The sequence below is a fragment of the Nicotiana tabacum genome, chromosome 21 (assembly GCF_000715075.1).
Source record: "Nicotiana tabacum cultivar K326 chromosome 21, ASM71507v2, whole genome shotgun sequence".
Taxonomy (NCBI): domain Eukaryota; kingdom Viridiplantae; phylum Streptophyta; class Magnoliopsida; order Solanales; family Solanaceae; genus Nicotiana; species Nicotiana tabacum.
In genome coordinates, this window is record NC_134100.1 from 45,231,145 (window position 1) to 45,251,152 (window position 20,008).

Consider the following 20,008-nt stretch of genomic DNA (forward strand, 5'->3'; position numbering starts at 1 on the left):
GATCTCATGACTCGACCTGTAGACGGTGATACCGCCACCTTTGATGACGTGATCTTTTCTTATTCACTTGTGCTGGTGGAGGAGAGGTCGGTGCCTATATTCTTGCTCTAGGGGGGTGGGTCTTCCCTTTCTCAATTATGACATACTCGGTTAGATTGCCATCTAGGTCCCAGTCGGGGGCGACTTCCAAATTATGGTCTAATTCTTCCCTTCGCTTGATTCATGATCTTTGCAGCTTAATTAATTCCCTAGGTGTCGGGACCTGAACTGTGGTGGTGCTCTTCTACAGCTTCTTTTACATAGGCTCCGTAACTTCTGGAATTGAAAAAGGAAGCTTTTCCAAGCCCGAACAAGATCAAAAGAATTGATCGCTTTATCCAATAACAAAATAGTTATCTACTAGCCATGTTTACTTTCTATGATAATGTCGTAGCATATGACTCCAGGAAGTTTCGAAGCTGAACATGCTCAAAAGATGCCTAAAGCTTTTATCTTTGATCATTCGATGCCGAGTGAAATGGTTCCTCGCTAAATGAAACCAATGTTCCACTACAACCTAGGAAAGAGATAGATCACATATTGGCCAAATGCCAATCCTCCTAGTTTGAAAGAGAAAAAGAGTGGAGATGTGGGAAAAAAGATTACTCCTAACTAACCAGTCAAGTGAAAGGATCCCGCTTACCCACTCCCCTTTCCCCCCATAGCTAGGAGCCTCGCCCTCTTGACTTGATATGTCAAGAAGACTATAACCGATAGTGGATCACCTTTTTCTTAAAAAGACCCGCCCATATCGTATATATGATAAAGGAAGTAGGTTGTTTTTAGCTATTTTTGCTTCTTTTTTTTTCCTGAGGGTCTAATATGAGATGTATAACGTGCTCATACTCATCCATTAGGATGTTCCCCCCTTCAAGAGCTCCGCTAGGATACTAACTTGATTACCTAGCATTGAATTAGGTAGGACATTCGTCCTACTTCATAGATAGAAAAAGAACTAGTAAGTCCATTATTTGTGGTACCCCTAAGAGACCTTTTTCCTTTCCTTGTATTGTATTAAATAAAAGCTAAAGCACTTTCTTTTAAGATTGTATCTAGTTCCATCTTTCTTTCGTTAGTTAAGCCACCTTTTTCTAAAAAGGATTGTAGTAATTCTGGTTTGACACTATTTGGAATGGCTCTCTCATATTGAGAAATTCTGTCAAGTGGCATTCGATCACAGAATCCATTGACAGTTGCATAAATGACTAGAATTTGTTATTCAATTGGCAGTGGTGCATATTGTGGTTGTTTCGGTACTTCTGTCAGCCTTGCACCTCTATTGAGTAATCCCTGAGTCGCATCATCAAGGTCTGAGCCAAATTGAGCAAGGGCGGCCACTTCGCGATATTGTGCCAATTCCAGTTTTGAACTACCGCAGACTTGTTTCATAGTTTTCAACTAAGCAGCAAACCCGACGCGACTGACAGATAAGCCGATGTTAATTGCAGGTTCTAATTTTGCGACAAAGGAGCTCTGTTTCCAAATAGATTTATCCATCAGTAATGGGGATCACATTGGTGGGAATATAGGCCGATATGTCTCCAGCTTGTATTTCAATGACGGGTAAGGATATCAAGCTACATGCGCCTATCTGGTCCGATCATTTAGCCGCTCGTTCTAAGAGACGAGAATGTAAATAGAAAACATCCCCTCGGAAAGCCTCACGACCTGGTGGTCGGCGTAACAATAATAACATTTGTCGATATGCTACCGCCTGTTTACTTAGATCATCATAGATTATTAATGTGTGCATTCCATTATCGCGGAAATATTCCCCCATGGCACACCCAGAATATGGGGCCAAAAATTGTAGGGAGCAGGATCCGAAGCGGTGGATGCTACAAGAATAGAATATTCCAAAGCATTCGCTTCTGAAAGAATTTGAAATAATTGTGCCACAGTTGAGCATTTCTGTCCAATCGCTACATAGACACAATACAATGTCTCACTCTCAGAGGTGGCCCTTGAGTTCAGTTGCTTTTGGTTTAATATGGTATCGATAGCAATAGTAGTTTTTCTAGTTTGTCGGTCCCCGATTATAAGTTCTCGTTGACTACGACCTATAGGAACCAGGCAATCTACCTCTTTTAACCCTGTTTGCATAGGCTCGTGCACATATTTACATTCAATAATACTAGGGGCTTTCACTTCAACACGTCTTCGCTCGTGATCACTTAGAGCCCCCTTCCAACAATAGGTACTCCCAAGCCATCGACCACACGCCCTAGCATAGCCTTTCTCGCAGGAACATCCACAATAGATCCAGTGCGCTTGACAAGATCTCCTTCTTTAATAGCAGTATCACTATCAAAGACAACAATCTCTACATTCTCATTCTCAAGATTCAAGGCGATTCCTTTCATACCGCTGGCAAATTCAACCATTTTCCCAGCTTGAATCTAGTTCAATCTATAAACACGTGCAATTTCATCTCCAACTGAGAACACTCGATCAATCTCATCCACTTGAAAATTGGTGTAAAAGTTGCTAATTCGACTCTCTAATAGACTTATTAGTTCCGTAGCTCGGGGAAAAAGTTTCATAATTCAATTAAAGATAGATAGAAGGGAGAATGTCGCTTTAGAAAAAAGAAAAATAATAAGGAAACATTATGAAAAGTAAAATCTATCTAAAGAGAGAAGTCTATTAGATAATTAGATAATTAATAAAGAAAAGAGAGACAAAGATGGAAGAGAGATTCCAAAGCTGGAATACGAATTACAACAGAAAAGAAATTGAAATGATGAAGATAAAAAGTGAAAAGAGGAGTGGATAGCTAGCACAAGGAAATGGCAAAGGGATATCCTTTTCCCTGAGGAAAAAGAGAAACCTCCTAATTAAATACTAAATAAAGTACATATACTTTTTATTCAAAAAATTAATATTTACAATAATCACATTATATACGATATTCCGCACTTTATGGGTGTTGAAACAAGTAGGCCTAGGCCAAGACAAGACACCTTCCTTCACTCTGCAATAGGCCGACGACTCTTCTCTTCACAAGTAGGCTTGGCGCAACGCTTATTTAATTTTCAAAGCTGGAAATGATGCAAGAAGACTGACGAGGCGCTGGAGTGAAGTGATTCCCGGGTGGGAATGGCGAACGGAGTTGGATTACTATGCGCATTCTATCAGCTTGGAATAGGTATAAGAGAAAAAAGCTATCAATCAAGTCAAAGTATAAGTTCTAACCTTTTCTCTCTAGCATCTTTTTATGCTTATGCAATGCAGCCTTTTTTGAAAGTATTCGATAGCAAATCTTTTAGAGTTAGCAGCCTGCATCCTCTTGTTAGAGGCTTTCTTTGCGCATGATCCCCTTTCTTCTCAAAAGAGTTAGGGAAGGCAAAGGAAGAAAGACGGTAGGTGCTTTAAGAAGGCGCCAGTTGACTCCCCATAGGCAGAAAATTCCTATCCAATTGGGGTCCCTTAGAGCAAGTTCCATTCTTTCACCCCTGGATGTCTTTCCTTCTACCTCCCCAGTTCAACAATAGGATTCTATCTTCTGGTTAAGAAAGATCTTAGTCATTTCGCCTTTGTGTGATAACTCTATCTTTCTGGAAGCTACCTCCCATCTCTCTTTATGCACTTGCCTAGAAGGCTTAGGTGTCCGTGGGTAAGCAACTGCTGCTTATCGATTAATAGAGCCAGCTCCACGTCCGAGCCTTAGAATAGAACAAGACATTTGAATTCTAGCGCACTAACCTTAGCTAGACTCCTACTTCAAGTGGTTATTTAAATTTCTTAGTTGAAGGAGTGAGAATAGGCCTAAGGGAATAATCAATCCTGGGGTTCCTTTTGTCTCACCATTGGCTTCATTGGGATCATTTTCTAAGTATAGGAAGCAGAGAGGTTGCTAGTAGGTTTTTCTAAGTCCCTCCGTAGTCCAGTCCTTGAGTTCTTTCTTTGGAAGTAGTGAATGTGGTAAGAGGTGTATAACCATTACCCTTTCCTTTAGTCAGGAAAGGGCTATTTCCCCTACCTTTCTTTCTAGGCGCAGGATTTCATTCCCCTAGTGCTTTCTGTCCTTCTGAGGGGTGAAACGGGCCGTCATGGGCTAACCAGAATAAACATAAGGGAATACTCAATATCAGACGACCCAACCTGATATAAAAACTTATAAAAGTGACATACGGGCCTATAAGGCCAAAATGATCACGAGTACACTGAACATAGGCCGACAAGGCCATACTATATTTCATATACATGACATATGTCTACAAGCCTCTAAGAGTAGATCAATACCATAAAGGTCGGGATAAGGCCCTACCATACAATTCCATACACGTTTAAATCATACTGACCAAATAAGCAACTCCGAAGCAAATGGAGCGCACCAACATCTTCCATTGAGCTGATAGCCAACTTGGAGGACTCTCGACCTGTCTATCGGGACCTGCGAGCATGAAACACAGCGTCCCCAGGCAAAAGGAACGTCCGTACAAATAATAGATCGAGTATCTAAGGAATGCAAATCAGTAAATAATAGACATGAGAGAAACATGGAGTAAAAGACTCAACATGTATGTCTGAATAGCTCTGTGAATCATTTAATATTATAATCTCATACCTATGCGTATGAATGTCATACCATGCACAAGTATATGCGTTCATAACATCATCAAGCCTCTGAGGGCATCCCATCATATCATCTCGACCACTATGGGCAAATCATCAACATATACCAGCTGATCAGGTGGTGGTGCATATATAACGCCATAACCTTTTCTCATATCCCATATACATATAATATACATATATATGCGTATATAACGCCATCTGGTCATGGGTCAATGGGTCAATGTACATGAATAAATGAATGCAATGCATGAGAAGTACGTCATTAAAATCTCTCGAAACGCCATAAGACCATTATGCCTCTGAATAATATCAGGAAATACACTTTATCAACTTACGTATTTCCCATTTCCAAGTCGGAATCTCTATAGCGTGCAATAATCAACCCGACTTTTGGTGCTCAATCTTAACCTGCTGGCAGTTAGGGCACTGAGCAACAAACTCTGTTATATCCTTTTTCATTCTGTCCCACCAATATATTCCCCTGATATCTTGATACATCTTTGTTGCTCCTGGATGGACAGAATAACAAGAATAGTGAGTCTCTCCCATAACCTGCTGATAACGACAAGGTCGGAAATCCAAACTAGAGTAAGAATTTGAAAAGTAAATGCGGAAGCAATAACAATAAGGAATTGAACAACTAGAACTAAAGGGCAGAAAATAAAGGATATGGAAAAATTCAAGGAAAGAATTCCAAGAACGCAAGTTCTATAGCCTTGACAAGATCAAAGCAACAACGTCTTGATTTGTTGAAGAAATCAAACGCCTTTACTTAAAAGCAAATCAAAACAATAGATTCGGATCTTGACCGCTTTCCGAGTAACTTGAGACAACAATTAATAACTAGTATTAATCGCCTTCTAAGAATACCACAAAGAAATCAAAGATATCACAATAGAGAAGTAATCTTACTACCTTGAACTATGAACTAGTAAAGGTTGAAAGATAAATCTCAAAGCACAAGTAACAAAGGTTCAAAAGAACTCTCAAAGTATGATATACTTAATCAATAATGAAGTCTCAATGAATGAGAAGAACTCCTTATATATAGGAGTACTAAGGCATAAAAAATTATTACAATTAGGTAGGGGGCTGCTAAGGGGTAACAAAGTCATCAAAATTAGGTAGGGTAGTTGCTAAGAAATAAGAAAAGTCACAAAATTAGGTAGGGGCGGCCAAATCCCTTTGGGGAAGATTTGGGCCTTAAATTACTAGTTTGGGTCATTGGTTTGGACTCCGTTCCTTTGATAGTTTTTGAAAATAAATTAGATACAAAAGAAAGTTCCTTGAGAGCAAGCAATTATTTTTTTAAACTGTTTTTTCTTTTTTTAACTATTTTCTTTTTGCTCTTAGTATTCAAGAAATTCCCAAAATTATCAAGAACGAAACCTTGATAAAACCGCTCTGATACCACTTGATAATGACAAGGTCGGAAATCTAAACTAGAGTAAGAATTTAAAAAGTAAATGCGGAAGCAATAACAATAAGGAATTGAACAACTAGAACTAAAGGGCAGAAAATAAAGGATATGGAAAAATTCAAGGAAAGAATTCCAAGAACTTCCAAGAACGCAAGTTCTATAGCCTTGACAAGATCAAAGCAACAACGTCTTGATTTATTGAAGAAATCAAACGCCTTTACCTAAAAGCAAATCAAAATAATAGATTCGGATCTTGACCGTTTTACGAGTAACTTGAGACAATAATTAATAACTAGTATTAATCGCCTTCTAAGAATACCACAAAGAAATCAAAGATATCACAATAGAGAAGTAATCTTACTACCTTGAACTATGAACTAGTAAAGGTTAAAAGATAAATCTCAAAGCACAAGTAACAAAGGTTCAAAAGAACTCTCAAAGTATGATATACTTAATCAATAATGAAGTCTCAATGAATGAGAAGAACTCCTTATTTATAGGAGTACTAAGGCATAAAAAGTCATTACAATTAGGTAGGGGGCTGCTAAGGGGTAACAAAGTCATCAAAATTAGGTAGGGTGGTTGCTAAGAAATAAGAAAAGTCACAAAATTAGGTAGGGGCGGCCAAATCCCTTTGAGGAAGATTTGGGCCTTAAAACTACTAGTTTTGATCATTGGTTTGGACTCCGTTCCTTTGATAGTTTTTGAAAATAAATTAGATACAAAAGAAAGTTCCTGGAGAGCAAGCAATTGTTTTTTTAAACTGTTTTTTCTTTTTTTTAACTATTTTCTTTTTGCTCTTAGTATTCAAGAAATTCCCAAAATTATCAAGAACGAAACCTTGATAAAACCGCTCTGATACCACTTGATAATGACAATGTCGGAAATCCAAACTAGAGTAAGAATTTAAAAAGTAAATGCGGAAGCAATAACAATAAGGAATTGAACAACTAGAACTAAAGGGCAGAAAATAAAGGATATGGGAAAATTCAAGGAAAGAATTCCAAGAACTTCCAAGAACGCAAGTTCTATAGCCTTGACAAGATCAAAGCAACAACGTCTTGATTTATTGAAGAAATCAAACGCCTTTACCTAAAAGCAAATCAAAACAATAGATTCGGATCTTGACCGTTTTACGAGTAACTTGAGACAACAATTAATAACTAGTATTAATCGCCTTCTAAGAATACCACAAAGAAATCAAAGATATCACAATAGAGAAGTAATCTTACTACCTTGAACTATGAACTAGTAAAGGTTGAAAGATAAATCTCAAAGCACAAGTAACAAAGGTTCAAAAGAACTCTCAAAGTATGATATACTTAATCAATAATGAAGTCTCAATGAATGAGAAGAACTCCTTATTTATAGGAGTACTAAGGCATAAAAAGTCATTACAATTAGGTAGGGAGCTGCTAAGGGGTAACAAAGTCATCAAAATTAGGTAGGGTGGTTGCTAAGAAATAAGAAAAGTCACAAAATTAGGTAGGGGCGGACAAATCCCTTTGGGGCAGATTTGGGCCTTAAAACTACTAGTTTGGGTCATTGGTTTGGACTCCAATTGGGCTCCATTTAAAACACCCCCATTTGGACCTCTTTTAAGCTCATTTTGGGCTCTTCTGGGTGCCCTTTCGCTAGATTTCAAGGGCCGAGTTCGGGACTCAATCTTCCTCCTCTTGGACTTCAATTTGGGCCACCAAATAATTGTAAAACTTGTTTAATTTATCTCCTTTGGTCTTGAGCTCGTCCTCCACAATTAAAAGCTTCTTTAATTGCACTTGAAGTCTAATGGCCTTATTTTGCAACTCTTTAGCTTCACATATTGTTAAAGGCCATCTTTGAGATTCCAAAACTTCATCCTTGTCCTTGAATAGAGTTGAGCTTCCTAGGATGCTATCACCTGCCAGCACAGCCCTGCAATATTAGGGACACATAATCGTCCTCGATATCCAAGGACTCCATCTCCTGTAATCTCAAATGGTGTCTTCTACTTCTGAGGGGTTGTATCCTTGTAATGAGCTAACACAGGATCCTCGTACTGGTGTTCCTTCACTTCAGTTACTAAAGAGGATGTTGCCGTGTCCTGAATAGTAATTCTGGTATCACTTGAGTCCGGTAATCGAACTCCAAGACTAGCTAGCTGATGAATGTCATGGACTATCCCCCTCTTCTATGGTTGTAAATATGACATGCTACCCATAGATCTATGGCTGAGGGCGTCGGCTACTACATTCGCCTTCCGCGGATGGTATAAAATATCAACATCATTGTCACGCCCCAATACCGAGGAGCGCGACTGGCGCTCAACCGAGTGAACCCGAACGAGCAAGCATGTTAGATTTCCTTCTACCCAAACTCATCCACGAATGAAGATAATACATATTTATATTAATTAGACAAAAACGTGATCATGTCTACAATACCAATTCATTAACAATAGTTTTCATCATTTTTAAAGTCTCAAATAGGACAAGTAATAACACCACAACATAACATAGTTTGTCTTTCCCAGCACCAATACACAACCCACACTATGTTTACGGAGCCTCTATAGATAATGAAGAGTACAATGATAATGCTGGCAACAAGGCCCCTACTATACCTCAAACAGAATACACAAAAAACAAAAGATACATGACCCCGGGATGAAGTGGGGCTCACCAAGTAAGCTGGGAAGAAGGTGTACTGCTATCACTGATCAATATCTCCTGCTATGGAACCACCTGCATCCATTTAAAGATACTGCGCCCCGGGCAAAAGGGACGTTAGTACCGTCGAATAGTACTAGTATGAAAACCAAACACCAATTTAAGAATTCAGAAATACAATATGAATATAATGAATCAGGGAGGCAATAGAATAATATAGATAATTGTTTAAACCAGAGCAAGTTTATTAAGAGTTATCAATAACATTTATAGGATTTAAGATGAGATCCTATGCAACCATCTTTACACAAAGCGGCCCTGCTGCCTCACCCAATGTATGCAGATGGAGGTGTAAGCACAATACCACAACTCTATTCAAGCGGCCCTACCGCCTCACCTTAATGTATGCGGGTGGATGTATAACCACAGTACTAAGAACCTACACAAAGAGGCTATGCCGCCTCACCCCAATGTATGCAGGTGGAAATGCATCAACGATACCAATACCAACACAAAGCGGCTATGCTGCCTCACCCCAATGTATGCGGGTGGTGGTGCCACAACAATACCAAAACCATACACAAAGCGGTCGTACCACCTCACCCCAATGTAAGCGGGTGGAGGTGCAGTCCCACAATATCATAATCCCTACACAAAGCGGTCATACCGCCTCACCCCAATATATATGCGGGTGGAGGTGTATCACAATCACAATCTCTATACCATAATCCCCACACAAAGAGGTCATGCCGCCTCACCCCAATGTATGCGGGTGGAGGTATATCACAGTCACAATCTCTACACAACTTGGCATAATACCTTTCACACAAACCACGACTAGAAATATATATTTATCACAAAACTTATTGGAATACTCGATTTGTAATCAACATCTTGGAACTTACAAGGATAATGGGGATTCCAATTCTTAAATAAGAGTTTAGCCAACATACCTCACTTGAGCTTCCTTACACTCTAAATGTTCCAGAACTCATAGCTACTTCAATCTATTTTAGAAATATAATAAATAGAACCAAAATTAGGAAGATGATCATGGTTCTAGCTCATTTGAGCATTTTATCAAACACTAGGTGTGCTTAAGGTTTCAAGGTCCTTTTATGGAGAATTCCATCATCCCAAAACCCAATCTTTACCATGCTTAGTTCAACAATCTTCCTACACCCCTTGATATCACATGCATGTAAAATAAACAACTCTCATGCCCAAAAATTATCTTGCTAATTACCCATTTTCAGATAATTTCGAAATTAGGAGTTAGGGTGTAGAATCTTACCTCTAGGATGAAGACCTAGTGAGCTTGCCTTCTTAATCTTCCAAAACTTGAGGAAGAATTGAAGAACAAATATTGGAGAACACCTTCTCACTCTAGGGCACCCTCTCTCACTCTAAAATGTCAGATTTTTACTCAAAACTTGGCCCAAAGCGTGTATTTAACGAAGTACGGTCGGGTTTTAAAAACGCAAAAATGGAGCTCCGGAACATGGTCTGCGATTGCATATGCGATCACATAATCGATATGCGGACCGCATATCGGTCGCATATACAGATCTGTTCTGCGGTCGCATAATGAACCTCAGAACAGTTATGAGATCGCATAGTTGACCGCAGAATTGCATCCAAACTGACCCTCTCCTGCCTTACTTCTGTGGCTATTATGCGGCCCGCAGAGTAATTCTGCGGTCTCATAATGGACCGCAGAAACGCATTTCACTGTCAAAATTTTTTCTTTACTTTCCAGTGCATTGTTCAACCCACAAAGAAGAATTTCTACAATCTTTACACACGTAAGCCTAGTCCGGCACCATGAAACATTATTGTTCCTTTGCAAAATTTTACGGGGCCTTACAATCATAGTCTTTTAATAGCTCCAACCATCTCCTCTGACGTAAATTTAATTCCTTTTTCTTGAAGATATACTAAAGGCTCCTATGATCTGTATAGATATCAACATGAATGCCATACAAATAATGCCTCCACTTCTTTAGTGCATGAATCACCACGACTAACTCTAAATCGTGGGTCGGGTAATTCTTCTCGTGGTTTCTTAGTTGTTTAGAATCAAGAAAGGAAACAAGAAGTGGGGATCCTAGTTCTTGAAGATTAAGGTAACTTCTTTCCTTATTCTTGTGGGTTTTGGGTTTCCTAAATTCTTTCCTTATTTTTTCTACACAACCAATTCCTATTCTTCCAAGGTTGGATCCTTCACTTTCTTTTTTTTTTCTAACTCCACATTCTTATCACTAAGGATTGTGACTAGTAGGTTTATTAATTAATGTAAAGTTTAACGACCAAGAGTTGCTTTGAGTGGAAAAAAGGCAAGAGAGGAGAGAACATTAGAGGAAAAAGGCAAAATTTGAGAGATACATAATTCTTCTAATCTTTGTTCAAGATATTTCAAACAGGTAGTTATAGTGAAAGGAGGCAAGCTATGACTCAACAACTTGAAAAGTTGAACTTGCAGTATACCGAATGGAAGGAAGACAATGGTAAAATTATTTTTCAAACAAGAGCTAAAGTGATGTCTGCGATTTGTGCCCTTAGAATTGACAAAGAGTTTGGCTATAACTCAATTAGCACTTATATGGTTGAAAAATTAAACTTGCCTTGTGTTGAGCATATTGAACCCTACATATTGAGAGGAGTAAAGGTAGATAAAAGAGTGTTATTACTATTCTCTATTGGAAGGTATGAGGATGCGATCTGGTGTGATGTGATTCCCATGAATAATTATCATATCTTGTTGGGAAAGCCATATACTTATAGAAGAGCTTCATATAACATGGAAAAAAATAGATACTTTTTTGAGGTTAACGGGAAGAAACTTATTATTGGAACTTTGACTCCCTCACAAATTTATGAAAATGAAAAGACTGTTAAGGAGAATATGGAAAAATATGAGAGAGAAAAGAATGAGAGGAGTAAGGGAGTGCATGTTGATATCCCAAGAGAGGAAAAAGAAAATGTTGTATTGAGTGAAGAGAATGGGATGTCAATTGAGAAAAAGAGTAAGCTTGAGGGAAAAGAAAAGAGAGAAGGAAATGAGATAAGAAAAGTCTTTGAGGTAGAGAGAGAAAAACAAGAGGGTTTGAGTAAAGAAGAAAAAAACATTAGTGAGAGAAAAGAGGCTAAGGGTGAGTGAAAAGTTAGTTTTGTGATAAAAGCCAAAGAGAGTGTAAGCAAGAATAAAATTTCTTTACTTCCTAACCCATTAACTCATTCTTGTTTTAGTTCTTGTGATTTTGTGTAGCCACGTATTGAAAGACCTTTTGAAAGGAGAGGTGAGGCGCGAGAAATGGTGGTAAAGGATCCAATTGGATTCCAACATGAATTAGGCAAAATTAATTCTTGTTGGATGGTGGAAGATAAAAGCTTGGTTAAATTCTTTGTTATTGAACCTTTTGACTATTTTAATTCTTATTTATAGGTTTATGACATGGAGTTTCCTAAAGCCATTGCTAGGCTGGAATCATTGCATAAAAGAATACAAGGTGATGTTGTTCCATTAGTAAATAAGTCCAAGTATGATATGTATAATTGGTTCATTCACATTCTTGGCCTTCCTAGAACACCTAAGGTATTTTTGGAGGTATTGAACTATACTCTTATTTCTTATGTTGGTGACTTTATAATTTTTGTGGATGATGATATTTTGATACATATCAAGTCATTAACTGTAATATCTAAGTTAAAGTACAAGAGTAATTTGCGTCCTTTTGAAATTGAGTATGACATAGATGATTATGCATTCCAACTTGGTGGAAAGAGGCATGAAATTTATGAGAAGAGGTTTGCTAATGAGTTAAATATTCTTTCTTCTCTTATTCAATTGTCTAATGAGTTTTCATGTGATAAATTGCTAGAATGTGAGTTTTGCTATTTGATGGGAAGTCATTCCTCTAGTCATGTTGATTGTGGGCCTATAAAAGTGTTTGCTACTAGTAAAGAGGATATGCATGATTATTGTGACGTTAGTGATCAAATATGCTTTCATGAACCTATCTATGACTCTTTCTGTGATAGTTTGAGCAATCATGTAGAATCCATTGATGTTGCGAATATTATTGGGGAAAGTTAAAATCATGAGCTTGAATGTATTGAAATTTATATTTTGGAATTTATGGGTTCTTCTGACCTTTCTGAGAATTTATGTGCTTCTTTGGATAACTTACATGTAGAAGAATCCATGGGATTTATAATTGATACTTGGCTATATCATAAGAGTGTCTTATTTGATACATGTGGCAGAGATACTTGTGTTAAATGGATGCATGACCAATATTTTGTAATTTCTTTGGCATGCACATGTTTGGACTACCTTATTGACAAGATCGCATTGCAAATTTCATTACATAGTGCATCTAAGAGAGGTTTTTATTGGACAACTCTAAGTAGGCATAAATTTTATTGGGATGATGATGTCCATATGCTTTATAAAGGAGTATTTATACCAATTAGGCTTAATTGGGTTAAGTGAATACATGGTCACTATCTTGTTTTATTCCTACTATTTTTTCAGATTAGTGGATGCCATTTACTAGTGCGTGACTTCTTTTTCTTGCAAGGTCGAAATTCGAGGACAAATATTTTTCCAAGAAGAGGGGAATGATAGCATCCTAGGAAGCTCAATTTTATTCAAGGACAAGAATGAAGTTTGGAATCTCAAAGAGGTCCTTTAACAAGATATCAAGCTAAAGAGTTGAAAAACAAGGTCATTAGACTTCAAGTGCAAATAAAAAAGTTGTTAATTGGGATGGAGAGCTCAAGTATAAAAGGATATGAGTTATCTAGGTATTATAATTATTTTATAGTCCAAATTCATGTCCAAGAAAAGGTGGATTAGATCCCAAGAGACTTCCTCTGAAGAAAGTCCAAATCAGGCCACAATTGGACCAATTTGGCACCTAAAAATGTGTCCAAACTTGCAGCCCAATTAGTCCTACATGAAGCCACGTTATTATAACATAAAAAGGATTTACTTTCTTCCCAAAAAAGGTTCAATAGGCGTGATAGAAGTTGAATACAAGTTGGTGCCAAGTTGCTTGCAAGTTGCCTTCAAGATTTCCAAGATCATATTCATGATTGGTTTGGGACTTTCAAGATTCTATCCAAGATTGGTTTTAACTTATTTTCATATATTTGGGTACTAGATTTATTGCTTTACTAGGTAGTTAAGGTTATGTTTTTCTTTTCCTAAGATTGTTGGAGTTACTTTTCAAGATTGACTTGGTTTTTGTTTGCTAATATTTTTCCTTTTCCTATGGTATTTGGACTTGTTGTCCAACGTAGTTTAGGACTTTATTTCCTTATTTTTAGGTAGGAATTTAGTGACCCCCTCTCTATATAAAGGGGTGTCTTCTTTGTGTTTAGATTTTAGATTATTATAGACAATATCAATAAAAATTGTGAGATTTTTCTTGCACTCTTGTGTATGGCTACTCTTGGATTTATTCTTCAAACTTCAAGACTCAACTTAAGGTGGTAAGATTAAACTCTTTCAAAATCTTAGATCACTTTTAGGTATTCAAGAAAGGTGATAAGTTTAGGCTTATTGTTGTTCTTATTATTCTAAAGGGTCGGGTTTCACAATCTATCACTTGTTTTTAATTCTCTACCAAAGGTGATTAGTTCTTTGTTAGCTAATTGTTGTTGTTAGGATTCAACTTCAAGAATAGACTTCTTGAATTCAAGAAACTCTTTCTTGAATTCAATCTATCTTTAATTTTTCGTTGTTTTTTTTTGTTTCTTTATTTTCTTTTAGCGTCCGCATGTTTCTTGATTTTCTTTAGTAATTCTTGGACCCCTGTCGTGTTGTTATCAGCTGGTGCCCCTCGAAGCTCCTCTAGAGAGGGCAGGGTATGTGAAGTCTGAGATGGAATCTCACTATGAGACTCTCTCCGAGCCCTGGTAACTCGTGGCGCTTGACTAGTAGTCTCATCAGCCACGGATTTGCCCTTCTGGGCGGCTGTAGCCTTCTTAGGCATCGCTGAAAACATAACACATTGTTAGGAACGTGAATTCTTATATCGCACGATCTAAGATAAAGGGAGGATAACATCCTATATGTCTTGTAGCCTCTTGTTTATAAATGTCACGCCCCAAACTCGGGGAGCGCGACCGGCGCTCAACCGAGAGAACCTGGTCGAGCAAGCTTGTTAGATTTCATTCTACCCAAACTCATCAATGGATAAATAGGAGATGTACTCCATTAATCAAAGTTTCAAAAGATTTCATTAACTACTCCCATTTCATATTCATTAGCAACTTCATTCATAATTTCCAAAATATTACAAGTTTATAGAATTAATGAAAAATATGATTTCCAAATACCAACAATTCTAGTTCAATTCCCAACATCAACAATAACCCACAACCTCTCTACGGAGCCTCTAAGTACCATAGAAGTGTAATATGGAGATGCCGGCAACAAGGCCCAGGCTATACCTCAAAACACAGTACATGAGAAACAAAAGATACATGACCCCGAAATGAAGTGGGGCTCACCAAATCAGCTGAAAAAAGTGTACTGCTATCACAGATCAATCCCGCCTACTGTGGATCCACCTGCATCCATTAAAGATGCAGCGCCCCCGGCAAAAGGGACGTTAGTACTGTCGAATAGTACTAGTATGTAAAGCTAAAAGTCCTATTTCAAAATAGAATGACCATATAAGAAAAGACAACACATAGAAACGGCAAGTCTCAATCAACAATATCCAAATGTCCAGTTAAAACATAATAATTTTCAAAATACGAACTTCATACACATTTTTTGGTTGGGAGATCATTAGCACCGATATGCCACCGTCTGTGTTAGCACGGCATTCGATCATGCCCGATCGGCTAGGCCATCTCCCCACGAACGATGTGGTTTGATGAGTGATGCGAATGAAAGTTGTTACCAAGAGTAGTACCACCATGTGCGCAACATAGCGTCCGATCTCGACCCGATCAGCTTGGTCGCCTTCCCACATATGCCGTGTGGGTTGACTTTTCCAATCCACAATTGCTACCAGTTTCATCCCAATTAAGGAGAATAATATCACAATTTCTCCAATATTTCAATTTCATCCCAAATAAGGGGAATAATCACAATTCACCCCTACACCAGCACGTGTAGTTTTAGGTGTGGGCCTCATGACCCACCCTTCCTCGGTTTTGCTAACGATGCTCCCAAAAATATTTTTGATTTGATTTGCACACAGAGGTAACATAAATACACTTGTACTCACCTCAACATCTTTCACATTGTATAAATTCTCATTAGTATTTCCAGTCATTCACAACGACAATATTTTCTTGGCTCATTTGGCCATTCACAAGATTCTTTATTCCTGGCACGATGGCCGTATTTTATATTCCACACTATCACTTCTTTTAATTTCAAATATCAACATATAGAATATTTCAGAAATCACATACTTCAAATCCATTTGAAATGGAAACTTTAAACACAAATGATTTCTTCCCAAAGAATGGGTCATATCAACCAGCAATAGAAACACACATCAAAATCATAAATAATCAATACACCATTTATTCTTGCAATACTCTTCCCTAGAAATGATAATGTACAACTTCAACACACGAGTATGTAAGAACTCGAATCACACTGGATATATTTATAAAGTAAAGCATTAGGTAAAGCAGCCACTTATGGGCATAAATTTAATACAAAGGCTTTTAGGCAATTCTATTTTTGAAATCATTTTTATACAGTTGAGTCGAGGCTCATTTCGTATTCTTCATCGCATCCTCTCAAATCATTTGTACTACAAGACACAATCATAACTTAAATTCTTGGCACGTTGTCCACACTCTATAACCCCAATTCACTTATTTCACTTCCAACCATCTTTATAGATTATCAATAATAAGACATTTCCAATCAAAACTTTAGGTACACATATGAGCAATTAAGAGTCTTAAGAATATTGAGATTTTCTCACACAATTTGGCATACTAGTTTTCATTAGAAATACGACTCAAAGCCATAACATTTTAATACGCAACCCATACTTTGAAACTCATGGGGACATTATGGAATTCGATTCTAAGAGAGAACGTTTAGCCAACATACCTCAATGGAGCTTCCTTAAACTCTAAAATATTCCGTAAATCTTAGCAACTTCAATCTATTTTGAAAATGTAACAAATTGAATTAAAATTAGGAGGATGATCATGCTTCTAGCTCATTGGAGCATTTTATCAAATACTAGGTGTGCATTAAGTTTTCAAGGTCCTTTTATGGAGTATTCCTTCATCCCACAATCAATTATTTACCATTTTTAGCTCAACAATATTCCTACACCCTTTTCTAACACATGCATGTAAGATGGACAACTCCCAAGCCCAAATATTATCTTACTAATTACCCAACTCTAGACAAAATTCAAAATTGAGGGTTAGGTTGTAGAATATTACCTCTAGGATGAAGACCTAGTGAGTTTCCCTTCTTAGTCTTCAAAAATTTGAGCAAGAATTGAAGAACAATAATTGAGGAACACCTTCTCACTCTAGGGCACTCTCTCTCACTCTAAAATGTCAGATTTTAGCTCAAAAATGGCCCAAAGCATGTATTTAATGAAGTAGGGTACGGTTTTTAAAACTCAAAAATGGAGCTCCGGAACAAGGTCTGGGATCGCATATGCAATCGCATAATTGATATGCGGTCCGCATATCGGCCGCATAATTTGGCCTCCAAAACTGGGCATGACTGACTCGGTCTGCGGTCACTATGCGGCCCATAAACCGGTTCTGCGGTCGCATAATGCACCGCAGAACGGTTCTGCGGTCGCATGGTGCATCGCCGAACCACCCTCCGAAAAATCCCAAAGCGGGATATGCGACAAGAGTGCGTCCCGCGAAGTGGTTATGCGGTCGCATAATGGCCACAAAATTTGACATCAAAATTTGACATCTACGCCTACTTCGGCATCACAGAATCCAGGTTTTTAGGAAAAATTTTACGGGGCCTTACAATAAATGTGGTGCACAACATACTTATAAACAAGACTCTACTAGACACGGTCTGTAGACAACCCTAGGACAGAACTGCTCTGATACCACTTTTTTCATGACCCAAACCGATGGGCCATGATGAGTGCCCAAGCCTACCTATCGAACACCCCAAAGCATACGTCTAAGATAAAACATGAAATAAGGGTAGGACATGCATAACGTCTAGCAGTAAACTAATGAATTATGTGAATAACATACGCGAGAAAACGTGCCCAAAAGACATAGGTACATATATATACGGAAAATGGTAGGGCGAGCCGACAAGGCCATCTACAGACCTTTAATAGAGTGTACAACTATATAAAAGACGAGGTTGGGCCCCGTCAAACCCATATATGTATACAAACATATCGTACCAAAACCTAAAAGCATCTCCGGATCAAATGGAGCACACCAACTCTCGCTGAACAAGGATCCTAAGAAGGGGGACCGTCAGCCTGTCTACCTGCACCTGTGGGCATGAAACGCAGGCCCCAGGAAATAGGGGCGTCAGTATGAGTAATGTACCGAGTATGTAAGGCATGAAAATCAGTACATAGAAGACATAAAAGAAATATGGAGTAAAGGAATCCGCCTGTAAGTCTAAATAACTTTGTGAACCCTAAAATATTTATAATGCCATGCATATGCGTATGAATATAGTATCATGCATAGGTATATGCTTACATAAAATCTGTAACACCACGAAAACTTTTGAAGTATTTAAGTGTACAGCCCCGTAAAATTTTGCAAATGAATTCAAGCTCGCCGCGGCTCGGACTTTTTGGGTTGAACAATGCACCGAAAAGTAAAGGAAATTTTTTGGCGGAGGAGCGCGCTTATGCGGTCCATTATGTGACCACATAATCACTCTATGGGCCGCATAATGGCCACAGAAGTGAGGCAGGAGAGGGTTAGTCTGGGAGCAATTATGCGGTCGACTATGCGACCGCATAACTGTTATGTGGTGCATTATGCGACCGCATAACCTTTAACAAGGAAAACCCACAAGTTCTTCATCTAAGAGGTAAGGTTCAATACCCTAGTTTTCAAATCGAATTTGGGTAGAAGATGCTTGATTAGGAGTATGATTCTTGGGTATGAGAGTATTATCTATACTTTCATGTACCAATAAGATTTGTGGGAAGATTTTTGAGCTTAAATAAGTAAGGATTGGGTTGTGTAGTGAAGGAAATCATGTAGAAGAACCTTGTGGTTAAATTTGCATACCTAGTGTTTGATAAAATGCTCAAATGAGCTGAGACCATGAATATCTTCCTAATTATGGTTCAATTTTGTTATGTCTCAAAATAGATTGGGATTTCTAGAATTTCCGGAACGTTCTAGTAATTTAAGGAAAGCTCAATTGAGGTATGTTGGCTAAACTTTCTCTCTTGGAATCGAACTCCATAATGTTCCCTTGAGTTTCAAAGTATGGGTTGCGTATTAAAATGTTGTGGCTTTGGATCGTATTTCAAATAAAAGCTAGTATGCCAAATTGTGAGAGAAAATGTCAATATTCTTAAGACTCTTAATTGCAATTATGTGTACCTAAAGTCTTGATTGGAAATGTATTATTGTTGATAACCTATAAACATGGTTGGAAGTGAAATCAGTGAATTGGGGGTATAAAGTGTGGCCAACATGCCAATAGTGAAAGTTATACTTGTGGCCAATGGTTCCAAGGAAATAAAATAATGTGAGAAAGATTATGAAATGAGCTTTGACTCAACTATTCCAAAATTGACTTCGATAATATAATTGGCTAAAAGCTTATGAACTCAAGTGATGCCCATATATGGCTGTTTTAGCTAATGCTATGCTTTGTAAGTATTTTTCAATCTGTTTTGCGTTCTTATATATTCGTATGTAGAAATTGTGTATGATTTTAACTTGTGCTTTGATTGCCAATCTTTTTACTCCATTTATTAGAAAGAAATCTATTGTTTTTAAAGCCTTCATTACTAATGAACTTAAAGTTGTGATTTCCGGAATATTCTACTTGTTGATAATTATGATGATGATCTATGAAAGGTAAGAAATGAAAGTGTGGAATATGAAATACGGCCATTGCACCATGAATAAAGAATCATATGTATGGCCAAGAGAGCCAATGAAATAATAATGTTGTAAGTGGTTGAAAGTACGTATTAAGTGATATGTGGTGTGAAAGGTTATGAGATGTACGTATTTGTACTTTTGTTTCCAATGTGTTATGAAATGTATAGGTATATTGTATTATGAAATCATGTGGACGGTCTATGAAACGCATAGGTATATTGTGTTATGAAATCTTGTGGAC